Source organism: Plecotus auritus (genome assembly GCF_963455305.1).
Source record: "Plecotus auritus genome assembly, chromosome: 9".
In the NCBI taxonomy this organism is placed as follows: domain Eukaryota; kingdom Metazoa; phylum Chordata; class Mammalia; order Chiroptera; family Vespertilionidae; genus Plecotus; species Plecotus auritus.
Window position 1 is genome coordinate 92,096,303 of NC_137783.1, and position 11,852 is coordinate 92,108,154.

Consider the following 11,852-nt stretch of genomic DNA (forward strand, 5'->3'; position numbering starts at 1 on the left):
TTAGTTGTATTCATATTAAAAATTGTACATGTGAGTCTAAATGTAAAATGTACCCTTATGTTGGATCACAGTAAAAACAGTTGTTTTAAAGGTCTAGAACACAAATATGGAGAACTGGGTTCAAGAATATGAAGTCAGGGTTCAAATGCCAACACAGAAAGTGTTGTAAGAATGGTCACTGCAGATCTAGACCAGGTTTTCTCAGGAGGCTCCTCCACATACACACAACACCCCCTCTGGTGACGACCTGGCACAGGCTGAGTGACCATGCATTAAGGAAGGAGGACCCTGGGTGTTCAGGGGATGAGAACGACAAGATGCTCAGACTCTTCAAAATGGAGATTAAACTTCAGCTTCAGGTTACAAGAGAGAATAGAGGGAATGAAAACCTCCATACGCAGACTCTGGAAGTCATGCAGCCAGTCCAGAAGGACTGGCCCGTGGTACGTATTATATGAAATGGAGCGCACATCAAATCCCTGAATTTGTCCAGGATTTCTGCTGTAAGAAGAGTTAATTTTTGCATCCATTTTCTAATGGGGTTATAAAATAAGACACCTATGAGCAATCGCATCTCATTGACATAAGCACCCGAATGGAGTCCAATGGGGACTGAGTACCGACGACAGGAACAGAGCCGAGCTTGAGCTCGCCTCCTAACAAAGCAAGCCAAACGCCATGCAGGCAAGTAGTTTGGCTTGCTTGTAAAAAGTAAATTTACACCTGAGCCTGAGTCCACTTGCCTTCAGTTATGCGTCCAGATTTCTCTCCAGGCTTCTGCTGACCTGCCTTTTGCAAGGGCAAAGCAGCCCACATGCTGCTCCCACACCCAGGGCTGCCAGGTAAACCCCCAGTCGGACTTGAATTTCAGATAAGCAACCGAAGTTTTTAGTTTAGTATATCCCAAAGGTTGCAGGGGACACATATATACTACAAACAATCATTTGCTTTTCACCTGAAATTCAGCTTTAACTGGTATGCTGTATTTTTGTTTGCTAATTCTGACAACACCTTCCTAGGCTAGGCTATGTCCCTATACTGCTTTAGAGGGTCCCTCAGTCTCTCATTTGGTAAACAGTGTGGAATGGCAGCTCCCAGGAGCTGAGAGTAGTACAAACAACAATGATGATCCTAATGGGGAAGGAGTGAATTCTCGTGCTTTCTCCCATGGAACCCCACTTAGCCAAATGTAAGGACCTTTTACTGGTGGGACAGACTCCTTGAGCCGTGAGGATATGCACAGCATTTCAGGAAGGAGTTAATGAGGTTACAGTCCCACTGTGTAGCATTTCCATGTTAACCCCAGACTTGTCTGAGGCAGAAGATTCAGTGTCATTCACTGGCACTCCATTATTCGGCCCTCAGTAACACGGACCCTGGAGGAGGAGCTGCTGTGGCTGCGGCCAGCTGTTAAGGCAGATGATGCTGTTCATGCCCTGGACCTCTGTTCTTCAGGTCACAATGGGAAGATTGCTCTCTGCCAGGAAGCCTGCCTGGCCTCCCCTGGATCTCCATGACTGAGTCAGGTTCCTCTTCTCTGGGGCCCCCTGCCCTCCTTGCATACTGCCCTTAGAGCACTCGCCCTAATCATTGCAACCCTCCACTGGGGCTGGAGGCGGCAGGTGTCCAGCAAGGACGCAGTCTACAGCAAATAGGAGAATCTGGAATCCCTCTTTTGAGTTTGGGGGGAAATGGCTTTTAGAGCCAAAAGGAAAATATGTTTTTTAAAAAGGATGGAATAATCTAAATTGTCTGGCTGGTCAGCCATGAAGGGCCACAATAATGGACTTTTCTTTTTGGTCAACAGTCAGAAACAGCAAACCTTTGGGGACAGAAAGAAAGGAGCTTTGGCAGGTTACAAGTCCCAGCAGTAGACTATCATTCAGTCCTCTTCAACCCCGAGCTTTCCCTAGAGTCCATTTCCGATAAGGTTCCACACCCACAGGTCCTTTCTCTATTTTCTTAAGAACCTGGCCGGTGTGCTCAATGATTAGAGCGTCAGCCCTCGTACTTGGGTTGCAGGTTCGATCCCTTACCCTAGTTGGGACACATGCAGGAGGCAACTAATCGATGTGTTTCTTTCATATCAATGTTTCTCTCTCTCTCTCTCTCTCTCTCTCTCTCTCTCTCTCTCTCTCTCTCTCCCTCCCTCCCTCCCTCCCTCCTTCCCTCCACTCTCTCTAAAAATCAATGGAAAGAATATCCTCCAGAAAAAAAAATAAAGAATCTGAAGTTTCCATAAAGTGCTGACTATTAAACAGTGACCTGAAAGCAACTACAGCGCCTGTCCACTCTGAGAAGAGGTTGAAAATAAATCTTGCCAACTCTGTATGTGGGGGTACAAAGGTCACCGGGAGAGGAGGATTAAGCAGCGATAAATGCACACGCGTATTTGACATGAAAATAACCCCAGGGGTGCCCGGCGAGGAGTGTCACATCTAGCAATCCTCAAAGGAGGGCGTTTCAGCAGGCAGCAGACGGCGAGAGACAGCAAACCCACCCCTGGACATCTGTTTCCCCATTTTGCCAAAAAGCATTCTTTCTAAATCATTTTTACAATTTGACCTGTTCCATTTTCTGGCAGAGAGGCCCAGGAAGGCCAGCACTGCCCTTTCTGGCCATATTCCAGCTGAAGATGGGAAAAGGAAGGAGGGAGCTAGAGGAGGAAGGGGAAGCACGCTGACCTAGGGGACCAGAGACAGAAAGGGTGCAGGGAGAGAGAGATGAGGCCAGAGAGAAGAGGGGAGAAAAGAGCAAAGGGTAACAGGGAGAGAAACAAATGGTATCGAATCATTTTGATGGGCCGAACCTGGGCAAAACCAGTTTGAGAGAAACAAAAACAAACAGGACACGTTCCAGAATGATCTTCCAGTAAGAATGTGACCCAGAAACCAGAATCACAGTACTCCTGAGCAGACCAGGCTGGGCATTAACACCCTTTAGACTCCAGTGTCCTTAACACGGGAAGAAATACCATCCTTTCTAGGTAGTTGTGATTGTGTTTAAGATCCAGAAATAATTCGACACAAGTCTTTTTCTAGACTTCTAGTAAAAACATCACTTTGGCAAGAAAATTACGTTTCCATTTTCGCATTCATGCATGCCACGCACGTGTGTGTGTGTGTGTGTGTGTGTGTGTGTGTGTGTTTTATCCCACTATTCCCTATCTCCCTTGTTTGTTTTTTTTTCCTTAGCCAAGGTAGATAAGCATTTAAACCTCAGAATGTATTGTCATTTTCCCTTTCCTAATCCATTCTCTCCCTGAAAAAAAACTCCACCTCCTGGGCAATGTGTAGTATCACTTTGTAAACACACACCTAGGGAGCTGTGATGAATTTTACACCTGAGCCTGAGTCCACTTGCCTTCAGTTATGCATCCAGATTTCTCTCCAGGCTTCTACTAACCTGCCTTAAATGATGCTGCTGCAACATTGTAGTTTCCTTTAGAAATCACTTCCTCGCCATATGAGGTTTCCTGTCCCAGGTACTCTACACTGGCATACAGAGCAGGAAGTGAATGAAGTGCAGAGAAATCTTTCTGGTTGTTGCTTCAAATCCCATTACAGAAAATTCCTTTAGCGCATATTGATCACTATGTAATGGTCTAATAAAATATTTATATCTTTTGAGTACCTACCATTCACTTATTCAACAAGTATATGTACTGAACAGCCATATACTGTATTGCCAGGCTCTATGCTGGTTACTTTCGCATGTTATTTATTTAACCCACAACCAGGTCTCCCTGGGAGGAGGGCACTTGTCTATTCTCCTCCCCAGGAAGCTACGATTGGCTCTGGAGCCAGAGATTATATTTTGAATCTAAACTTTGCCTCTAACCAGCTGTGTTAGATAATTTGTACAGATAATTTAACCTCCTGACCCTCCGTTTCCTCCTCCATAAAGTGAAAATCATTTCTGTGGCTTCACTGGGTTCTTCTGAGGATGAAATGAGCAGTATGCCCAACAAGATCAATAATAGAACAGACTGAGTTGCCGGGATTTAGGGAACCGGGACAATGGTGAACAGTTCTGTGAATGTTTTGTTGCAGCCTGGAGGTCAGACCACACCCCTGCAGTAGGGTGAGGTTTCCTGTGAAGGGAATTGAATTTTCCACTGTCAATCACCCTGAGAAAAAGCTAAACTGGGGTGAAAACTCCCTTCCTCTCGGAAGCTATGTCCTGGGATTGTGGCGGGAGGAAGGCAGGAGAAATAGCTTCTAAGGGTGGTGAGACCTGGGGTGGGTCCAGGGGTGGGGTGCCTGGCCCTGGCTGTTTGCAGGCTGGCTCAGAGCTGCCCATGGTGCCAACCTGATCCCAGACTCTCAGTGTGGCTAGGCTTGTGTAGTAATTAGAAGGATCTGGGTCCATTCTGAGGCTGAAAGAGTACAGAGGAGAGCAGTGTCCTCATGCCTGAGGCCAACATAGGTTAGGACAAGGGGAAACCAGTCAGATTCCTGGCAGATGAATGCCAAGCCTCCAGGTTCCAGTGTAAACTGGGGCCGCAGCAGTGATGTCCGGAGACATGTGGTCACTGGTTTCTTAAGAGGGGACTTGGAGCAGTTGTCACGTGACCACGAGCCTCAGCAAGATGTATGTGAATTCCAGCTTCCCTGGTGAAAGGCTAGAGCAGCCAGAACTAACTCCGTGGATCCAAAGGAGCACCCCCTGAGAATTCTTGGACATAAAATTGGGAAAGAGCCTTAAAGAAAGATTTGCTTTCTTTGCAATATGGGCAGGCACATGCTCAGAAATCATTATATTTGGGGGTACTAATGTAGGGGACATGATTTAAACTCCAGGCTGGGAGGCCGAGCAGACTGTTTACACATGTAAAGTGCCCGGCACCAAGTAGGTGAATGTTAGTCTAGGACCTTTCTCCTTATTCATCCCCAGGAATGGAAGTGAAGAAACTTTGGATTCAGGATATATTTGACTTGGAACAGATTTTTCATAACTCTTGAGTCTTGGCGGAACCTTCCAATACTGGGTGGGGAAGAGTAGATGAATAGCAACATTTTTAAAATTTATATGTTAAAAATTAAATCTTTCAGAAGGTTTTGACCATGCCCAAAGGTGTCAGAGCACTTGCCTAGGGACGTGAAAACATAGTAAATGTTTAATGATGGTTATTTCATTTGCGCCTTCCTCCTAAAATGATTTGCTCTTCACAACCACGCTCGGAAGCTGGTGTTGCTATCATCCCCACTGTACCAGTCAGGGCCCTATCAGAAAATGGATTGGTGCCCAAGAGGAGTGACCGAAGAAAGTGATGAAGGGACTGCTGACAAAAGTGTGTGTGGGGAGGGCAGGGTTAAGGGAAAAACAAGTGATGAAGAAGCACCCAGGGCTGTTCCCACCCCTCAGTCAGAAAGGAAGGTTCCAGAATCCAGCAAGAGTTGATGCCATAAGAGAGGGTGACTCTAGAGGAAATGAGGCCTAGAATAATAACACAGCCTCCTGAAGGGAAGGGAATAAGTAGCGAGACATCTTTCTCTCCACCCTCCCATATCCCACCAGTGCCTCTCACTGGCCAAATCCAACTGCACACCAGAAGGTGACCCATTCCAGAAGGTAAGGTTTCCAGGGCACAAAGCAGAGCGCTGAAGGGTGGTGAGTGGGTCTACAAGAGTATTAGAACATAGTCAGCACAAGGTTTTACAGGTTAGGAAGCAGAGACAGGGATTAAGTGCCCTGCCAATGGTCGTAAGGCAAATCAGAGGTGGGGCAAAAACCAAACCCACATGCTCTTAAGCACTAAACATGGTTTTAACACTTCCATTTTTAAGAATAATAGAAGATAAATTGGATAAGCCTAAGAAACGAACAAAGGAGAGAGAGAGAGAGAGAGAGAGAGAGAGAGAGAGAGAGAGAGAGAGAGAGAGAGAGGTGTCACAGGTCAAAGGATTCAGTCCCCAAGGCACCATCACTACGAGCAGAGAGGCCAATCTTAAAGCTGTATCATCACTATGAAAAGACACAGCATCCCAGGCTGACTCCCTCACTCACTTGTGCAACAAGCATTTATTGAAGATTTACCTGGGCCGGGCACTGTGTTGGCTGCTAGATCTACCAAGAAGAATGAGGGGGCCACAATCAAGGGCAGGAGCGGACACTCTGGCTACATATGGGAATCACTGGAGGGATGACTTTAAAAAATCACACATGCTGATAAAACACTGGTGTTTGGGACTACACTTCAAGGATTCTGGTACAGTTGGTCAGAGTCAGGACTTTTAATAGCTCTGCCCATTCGATTGTGCAGGCTTGAGAAACACTAGCAGGACATGACACATGGGCTTAGTATCAAAGGAGGAGGAGGAACCAGCCATGGGAGGGGAGCGGACAGGAGGAAAGGCCCACAGACAAAGGGAACAGATCTGATTTTGGAGACCTCCCCATAGTTCAATATGACCAGAAGGTTATAGCAAGTGGGGGTAATGCAGAAGGTGGGGGTCCTCCTACACCAAACCAATCCTCTAAGTAGTGGGGAGTCAATCAAGGCTATTAGACAGGGGCAGACATGGTCACAACTGGGTTCACCCCAACTCCCTAGGCATCTCTCTGACCTCCTGAGATGGCCATCACTTCTACCTGTGGATGGAACGACAGAAAGGCTTTGAAGAGGTGTGGGCTTTGCCTCCTTACCCAGTGAAACTGCTGCAGGAGGGAGTACATATTTCTGAACTCTCCATCATGGGCAGCCTTCAACATAGCATTCATCCAGAGATATATGCCTTTTCAAAAAAACCCTTTTTTGGTAACTTAATTTCATTATGTGATCTGAGAGTTAATTCCTCAAGGAGCCAGTTGTGGTACATTGGGAGATTTATATGAAAATTTGGAGGTGAAACAGACTACAGATCATGCCACAAGCAAGTGGTGGGGCTGTTACCAAAGGCCTCATTCCATGTGCTGCTTCAGGGACAAAAAACTAAACAATTAAATTGACCTGACCACTATGCCTGAGCATCTGTTTTTGGAAACTAGCTACACTGCAGAGAAAACTGTAGAAATAAAGATGGTTTTGGTTACGAGGTGGGACAATTTATAAGAACTATTCCATCTTTCACACATGGGAAATAAATATCTTTCAAACCAATAATAGTAATAAGACAACAACAACAAATACTTCCTGAATACCTGCATATACAGCACGTGGTGCTTGACGTGCACCATTATAGCATCCATGCAAGGTCTCCCAGTGGGTTGCTGAGATACTGAGGCCAAGAGCACTTTGGACACCTGCCCAAGGTCACAGTAAGTGCAGTGATAGAACTAAGTTTTCATGACTTACCTCTCCCTCCACCCTTATATTCTAGTGGGGGTGAATCTGTGCTCCTCTGTGCTCCAGAAAGGATGACTGCTTGACAAGCTCATTGACGGCTATAAGAGGCATTGTTCCTGTTGTGTCTAAGACAAGCACCCAAACCTATCCTGATTCTTTCCAAGGGAGAAACCCTGCTCCCTCTTTGACCCAAATAGCATGGAAACAATGCAGTGCTATCCAGTGAGCCGCTTTGTCAGAGAGAGGATAACCCTTCGGAGGACACCATGCTCCCAAACAGCATGGCACTTGAATGTGAGTAATAAATGGCACTTGAATGTGAGCTTTGATACCCAATAGCTACGGGCACCCTCTGGCTTCAGGCCCCTCGCAGCCTATCAGGAGGCTAGAACTGGACAACACCTTAGAGGTCACCTGGCTCAACACCGGCTTTTCTACAGGCTGGTTAACATATCCACTAAGGAAGATGGAGCAGAGTGAGGGCGAGAACCCTGGTCTCAGACTCTCAGATTCGTGTTTTATACACTGAGTGGCCAGATTATTATGATCACTGAACACATAATAATCTGGCCACTCAGTGTGTGTGTGTGTGTGTGTGTGTGTGTGTGTGTGTGTATTAGAGGTGCAGTGCACGAAATTCGTGCATGGGGGGGGGTGTCCCTCAGCCCAGCCTGCACCCTCTCCAATCTGGGACATCCCTCTCACAATCCAGGACTGCTGGCTCCCAACTGCTCGCCTGCCTGCCTTCCTGATTGCCCCTAACCGCTTCTGCCTGCCAGCCTGATCACCCCCTAACCACTCCCCTGCCAGCCTGATTGATGCCTAACTGCTCCCCTGCCAGCCTGATTGCCCCTAACTGCCCTCCCCTGAAGGCCTGGTCACCCCTAACTGCCCCCCCCCTGCAGGCCTGGGTCCCCCCCAGCTGCCCTTCCCTGCAGGCCTGGGTCCCCCCCACCTGCCCTTCCCTACAGGCCCAGTCGCCCCCAAGTTCCCTCCTCTGCCGGCCTGGTCACCCCTAACTGCCCTCCCCTGCAGGCTTGATTGCCCTCAACTGCCCTCCCTTGCAGGCCTGGTCCCTCCCAATTACCCTCCCCTGCTAACCTGATCACCCACAACTGCCCTCCCCTGCTGGCCTGATCCCTCCCAACTGCCCTCCCCTGCTGGCCATCTTGTGGTGGCCATCTTGTGTTCACATGGGAGCAACCATCTTTGACCACATGGGGGCAGCCATCTTGTGTGTTGGAGTGATGGTCAATTTGCATATTACTCTTTTATTAGATAGGATAGAGGCCTGCTGCATGGGTGGGGGTCAGCTGGTTTGCCCTGAAGGGTGTCCTGGATCAGGGTGGGGGTTCCCTTGGGGTGTGGGGCAGCCTGGGCGAGGGGCCCGTGGTGGTTTGCAGGCCAGCCACAGCCCCCAGTGACCCATGTGAAGGCCCTGGTATCTGAGATTTATTTATCTTCTATAATTGAAACTTTGTAGCCTTGAGTGGAGGCCTGGGTGTGCAGGAAGCTTGGCTTCCTCCATTGCCAGGGAAACCCAAGCCTCCTGTTCACTCTGTGGCCGCAGCCATCTTGGTTGGGTTAATTTGCATACTCGCTCCTGATTGGCTGGTGGGCATGGCTTGTGGGTGTAGCATAGGTATGGTCAATTTGCATATTACTCTTTTATTAGATAGAATATTAGAGGCCCAGTGCATGAATTCATGCATGGGTGGGGCCCAGCCAGGGGGAGGGGACATGGGTGGTTGGTCAGCCTGCCTGCTGGTCGAACTCCTGGTTGAGGGGACAATTTGCATCTTAGCCTTTTATTATATAGTATATATACTGAGTGGCCAGATTATTATGCATTCAGAAATCATAATAATCTGGCCACTCAGTGTATTCCCTGTCACCCTGGATGCCGAGAGCCCCATGATTCCTCTAACACCGTGGTCGGCAAACTGCGACTCGCGAGCCACATGAGGCTCTTTGGCCCCTTGAGTGTGGCTCTTCCACAAAATACCACGGCCTGGGCGAGTCTATTTTGAAGAAGTGGCGTTAGAAGAAGTTTAAGTTTAAAAAATTTGGCTCTCAGAAGAAATTTCAATCGTTGTACTGTTGATATTTGGCTCTGTTGACTAATGAGTTTGCTGACCACTGCTCTAACACTCTCATTTCCTCGTGAGAAACTGGACTTGCTCCACAGGGAAGCTGTAGAGAAAAAAGGTTGTTTTCTCAGTCTCTCCCGCTAATTGGAAGGGCTCCCCTATTTATCAGTGGCTCAGCTGGGCAGTCCTGTCAGTCTCAGAGAGAGAGATGGGATGGAAGAGGGTCAAACACCTGGGCCCTTCTGGTACATAAATCATTCTGTGAATGCAAACGATTTAGCAGTTAGGTGGTTTCTCAGAGCAGGAATGCCCTTCCTGCCACTGCTTATACTTATCTACTAGTATACTTTAAAAGGACCAAACAGCTTCTGTCACACTGTGGAGTGCCAATGCTGGCGACATTAACATACAATTATCCACACATGGAGCAAATCACTAAGAGTTCGCTTTCTCAAAAAAAAAAAAAAAATCACTTCATGCAAAGCTATAGTTTAGATATCATTTTCATTTCATAAAAGGATTCACCATCGTTTGTCTTTAAAAGCTAGTTTTGCTCACGCGCTTAATTTATGATTCCATGTACAGAGATGTGATTGCCTCACAACTTGTCAGAAACACATCTGAATACAACAAGGTACCAGTCTCTGCCTCAGAATGCCATCCTTGATCCAGACCTAGAAACCAACGAAAGGCTTGGCTGAGATGGAATTTTACTTCAGGCGGTGTGGGACTTGACCCCAAGCTGAGAGGGAAACTCAGTACCCAAGGCTGAGAAGGGCACTCTGGATAAACATTGTTAAACAGTCATTCACGGTAAGAAGGCAAGATTTTTAAGCCAGTGATAAGAGAACAGCAAGGACAGGCCTGAGAGCCCAGATTGTTAGCAGCTAAACTAAACCAGAGTGAGAAAAAAGAAGAAAAGAATAAGATCAGCAGCAGCAGCAGAAAGAAAGAAAAAAAACACGACCACTAAGCCACCAAGTGAGACTGAGTGGCAGAAATACTTAGGGGGATCCTGACAGTGCATAATACCCTTCTCTTCACATAAGGAAGTCTGTCTGACAAGTGTCTGATTCACCCACCACAAATCTCCGCATAGAAGGATGAAATGCCCTATCTCCAGACACCTACAGGCCAAATGAGGAATAGAAACCAGGAAGGGATGCAGCGCCCAGGTCCTGGAATTTAATTACTGGATCGCCGGTTTCGGTCCTGGACTTCATTAAATTCAGGTTAAGGACTATCCACAGGATGTCCTTCTCGTGCAAGGTACGTGGCTAAGCAGAACCTGCCACCGTCGCGCCCTTCCAGCCAGGATGAGTCTGGATGCTTACAGAGGCCCCAGGTCAGGAAGTTTGCTGTGCGTGGTCCCCGGAGCAGCACCCCTGGCCTGGCCCCCGCCCTCTGTCCCCCACCGCACATAGGACACTGTCCCCACCACCCCAAAGCACACACCCAGAAAAAGCCAGTGCTCGCCCTGAAGGAACACGCAGACAAGAAGTGTCCCCTGGCCCTTTCCCTCCACCCCCATCCCCAAGGATTTCGTCTGGGTGCCCCCCAAACGCGTGGTTTTCGAGCAGAATTAGAGGAGAAAGGTAAAGGGGGACTTACCCAACTCCTCCGGGTTGTAAGGCGCGGGAGAGGCTTCCACAAAATCATTGTCTGGAGGGAGAAGAAAAAACAAAACAAAACAAAAATGGAATTGCAACCGTTCAGCGCCAATTGATTAAGCATCAGTAACCGCGCAGGTCTCTAAGAAAAGCGCGGTTTCTCTCCCAGGAATCAGAATTCGTGAACCTGGGGCCACGCAGGGTTCGGGACGCCCGATACACGGGGGAGAAGAAATTGCCAAAGATAGTCCGGGAGCAATTCGGTCGGGACCGAGCGTCTCCAGGTGCGCGCCAACTTTCCTCGGGTGTGACCCGCTGTTCCCGGGCCCAGCGCGCGCCGCGACCTCATCCTCAGCCCTCAGCCCGCGGGGCTCATCGCTGCGTCCGCCGGGCCTCGCGCCGACGCCCCACTGCCGAGAAGCCCCAAAGTTTCCCGTCGAGTCCGGGAGGCTGGAGGGCGTGCGGTGTGGGCGGCGACTGCGGAAGCTCTCTGAGCCCACCCGGCCCGCCGCTCCGCGCGCATCCCCGCCGCCCGTTGCTAAGCTACCGCGGCCGTCACGCTGGGCAGCGGCGCGCGCGCTTCCTCCCATCTCTGGGTTGGAGGGGTCCTCTCCCACCCCCTTGACCATGTGTTAAAAATTAGAGCATACCCAGTTCTGAAATGATTCCTGCTCTTTTGTATTGTGTCTGCCCTACTCCGATGCTTGGGAAATCGTTTGGTCTGTGCTTCTCGGTGGGGAGATGCAGGATTTTTAGAGCTTGAATAGGTCTCGCTGCAAGGGAGGAGGAGCTTCAAATGCTCCCCCCTAGGCCCCCCCCCCCCGCCTTGTTCAAGGACCTGAATTCTTACTTGGGTCCAAACAT

General features: G+C 48.7%; 1 protein-coding gene across 1 annotated transcript in view; it reads right to left on the reverse strand.

The window, feature by feature from the left end:
* The window catches only part of AMOTL1 (angiomotin like 1), a 106,092-nt gene extending 94,979 nt beyond the window's left edge, over nucleotides 1–11,113 (reverse strand). Inside the window, exon 1 of the mRNA XM_080688169.1 lies at nucleotides 10,990–11,113. The gene's annotated coding sequence lies outside the window, so the exon portion shown is untranslated. The remainder of the gene's footprint in view (nucleotides 1–10,989) is intronic.
* Nucleotides 11,114–11,852: the final 739 nt, after the last annotated feature.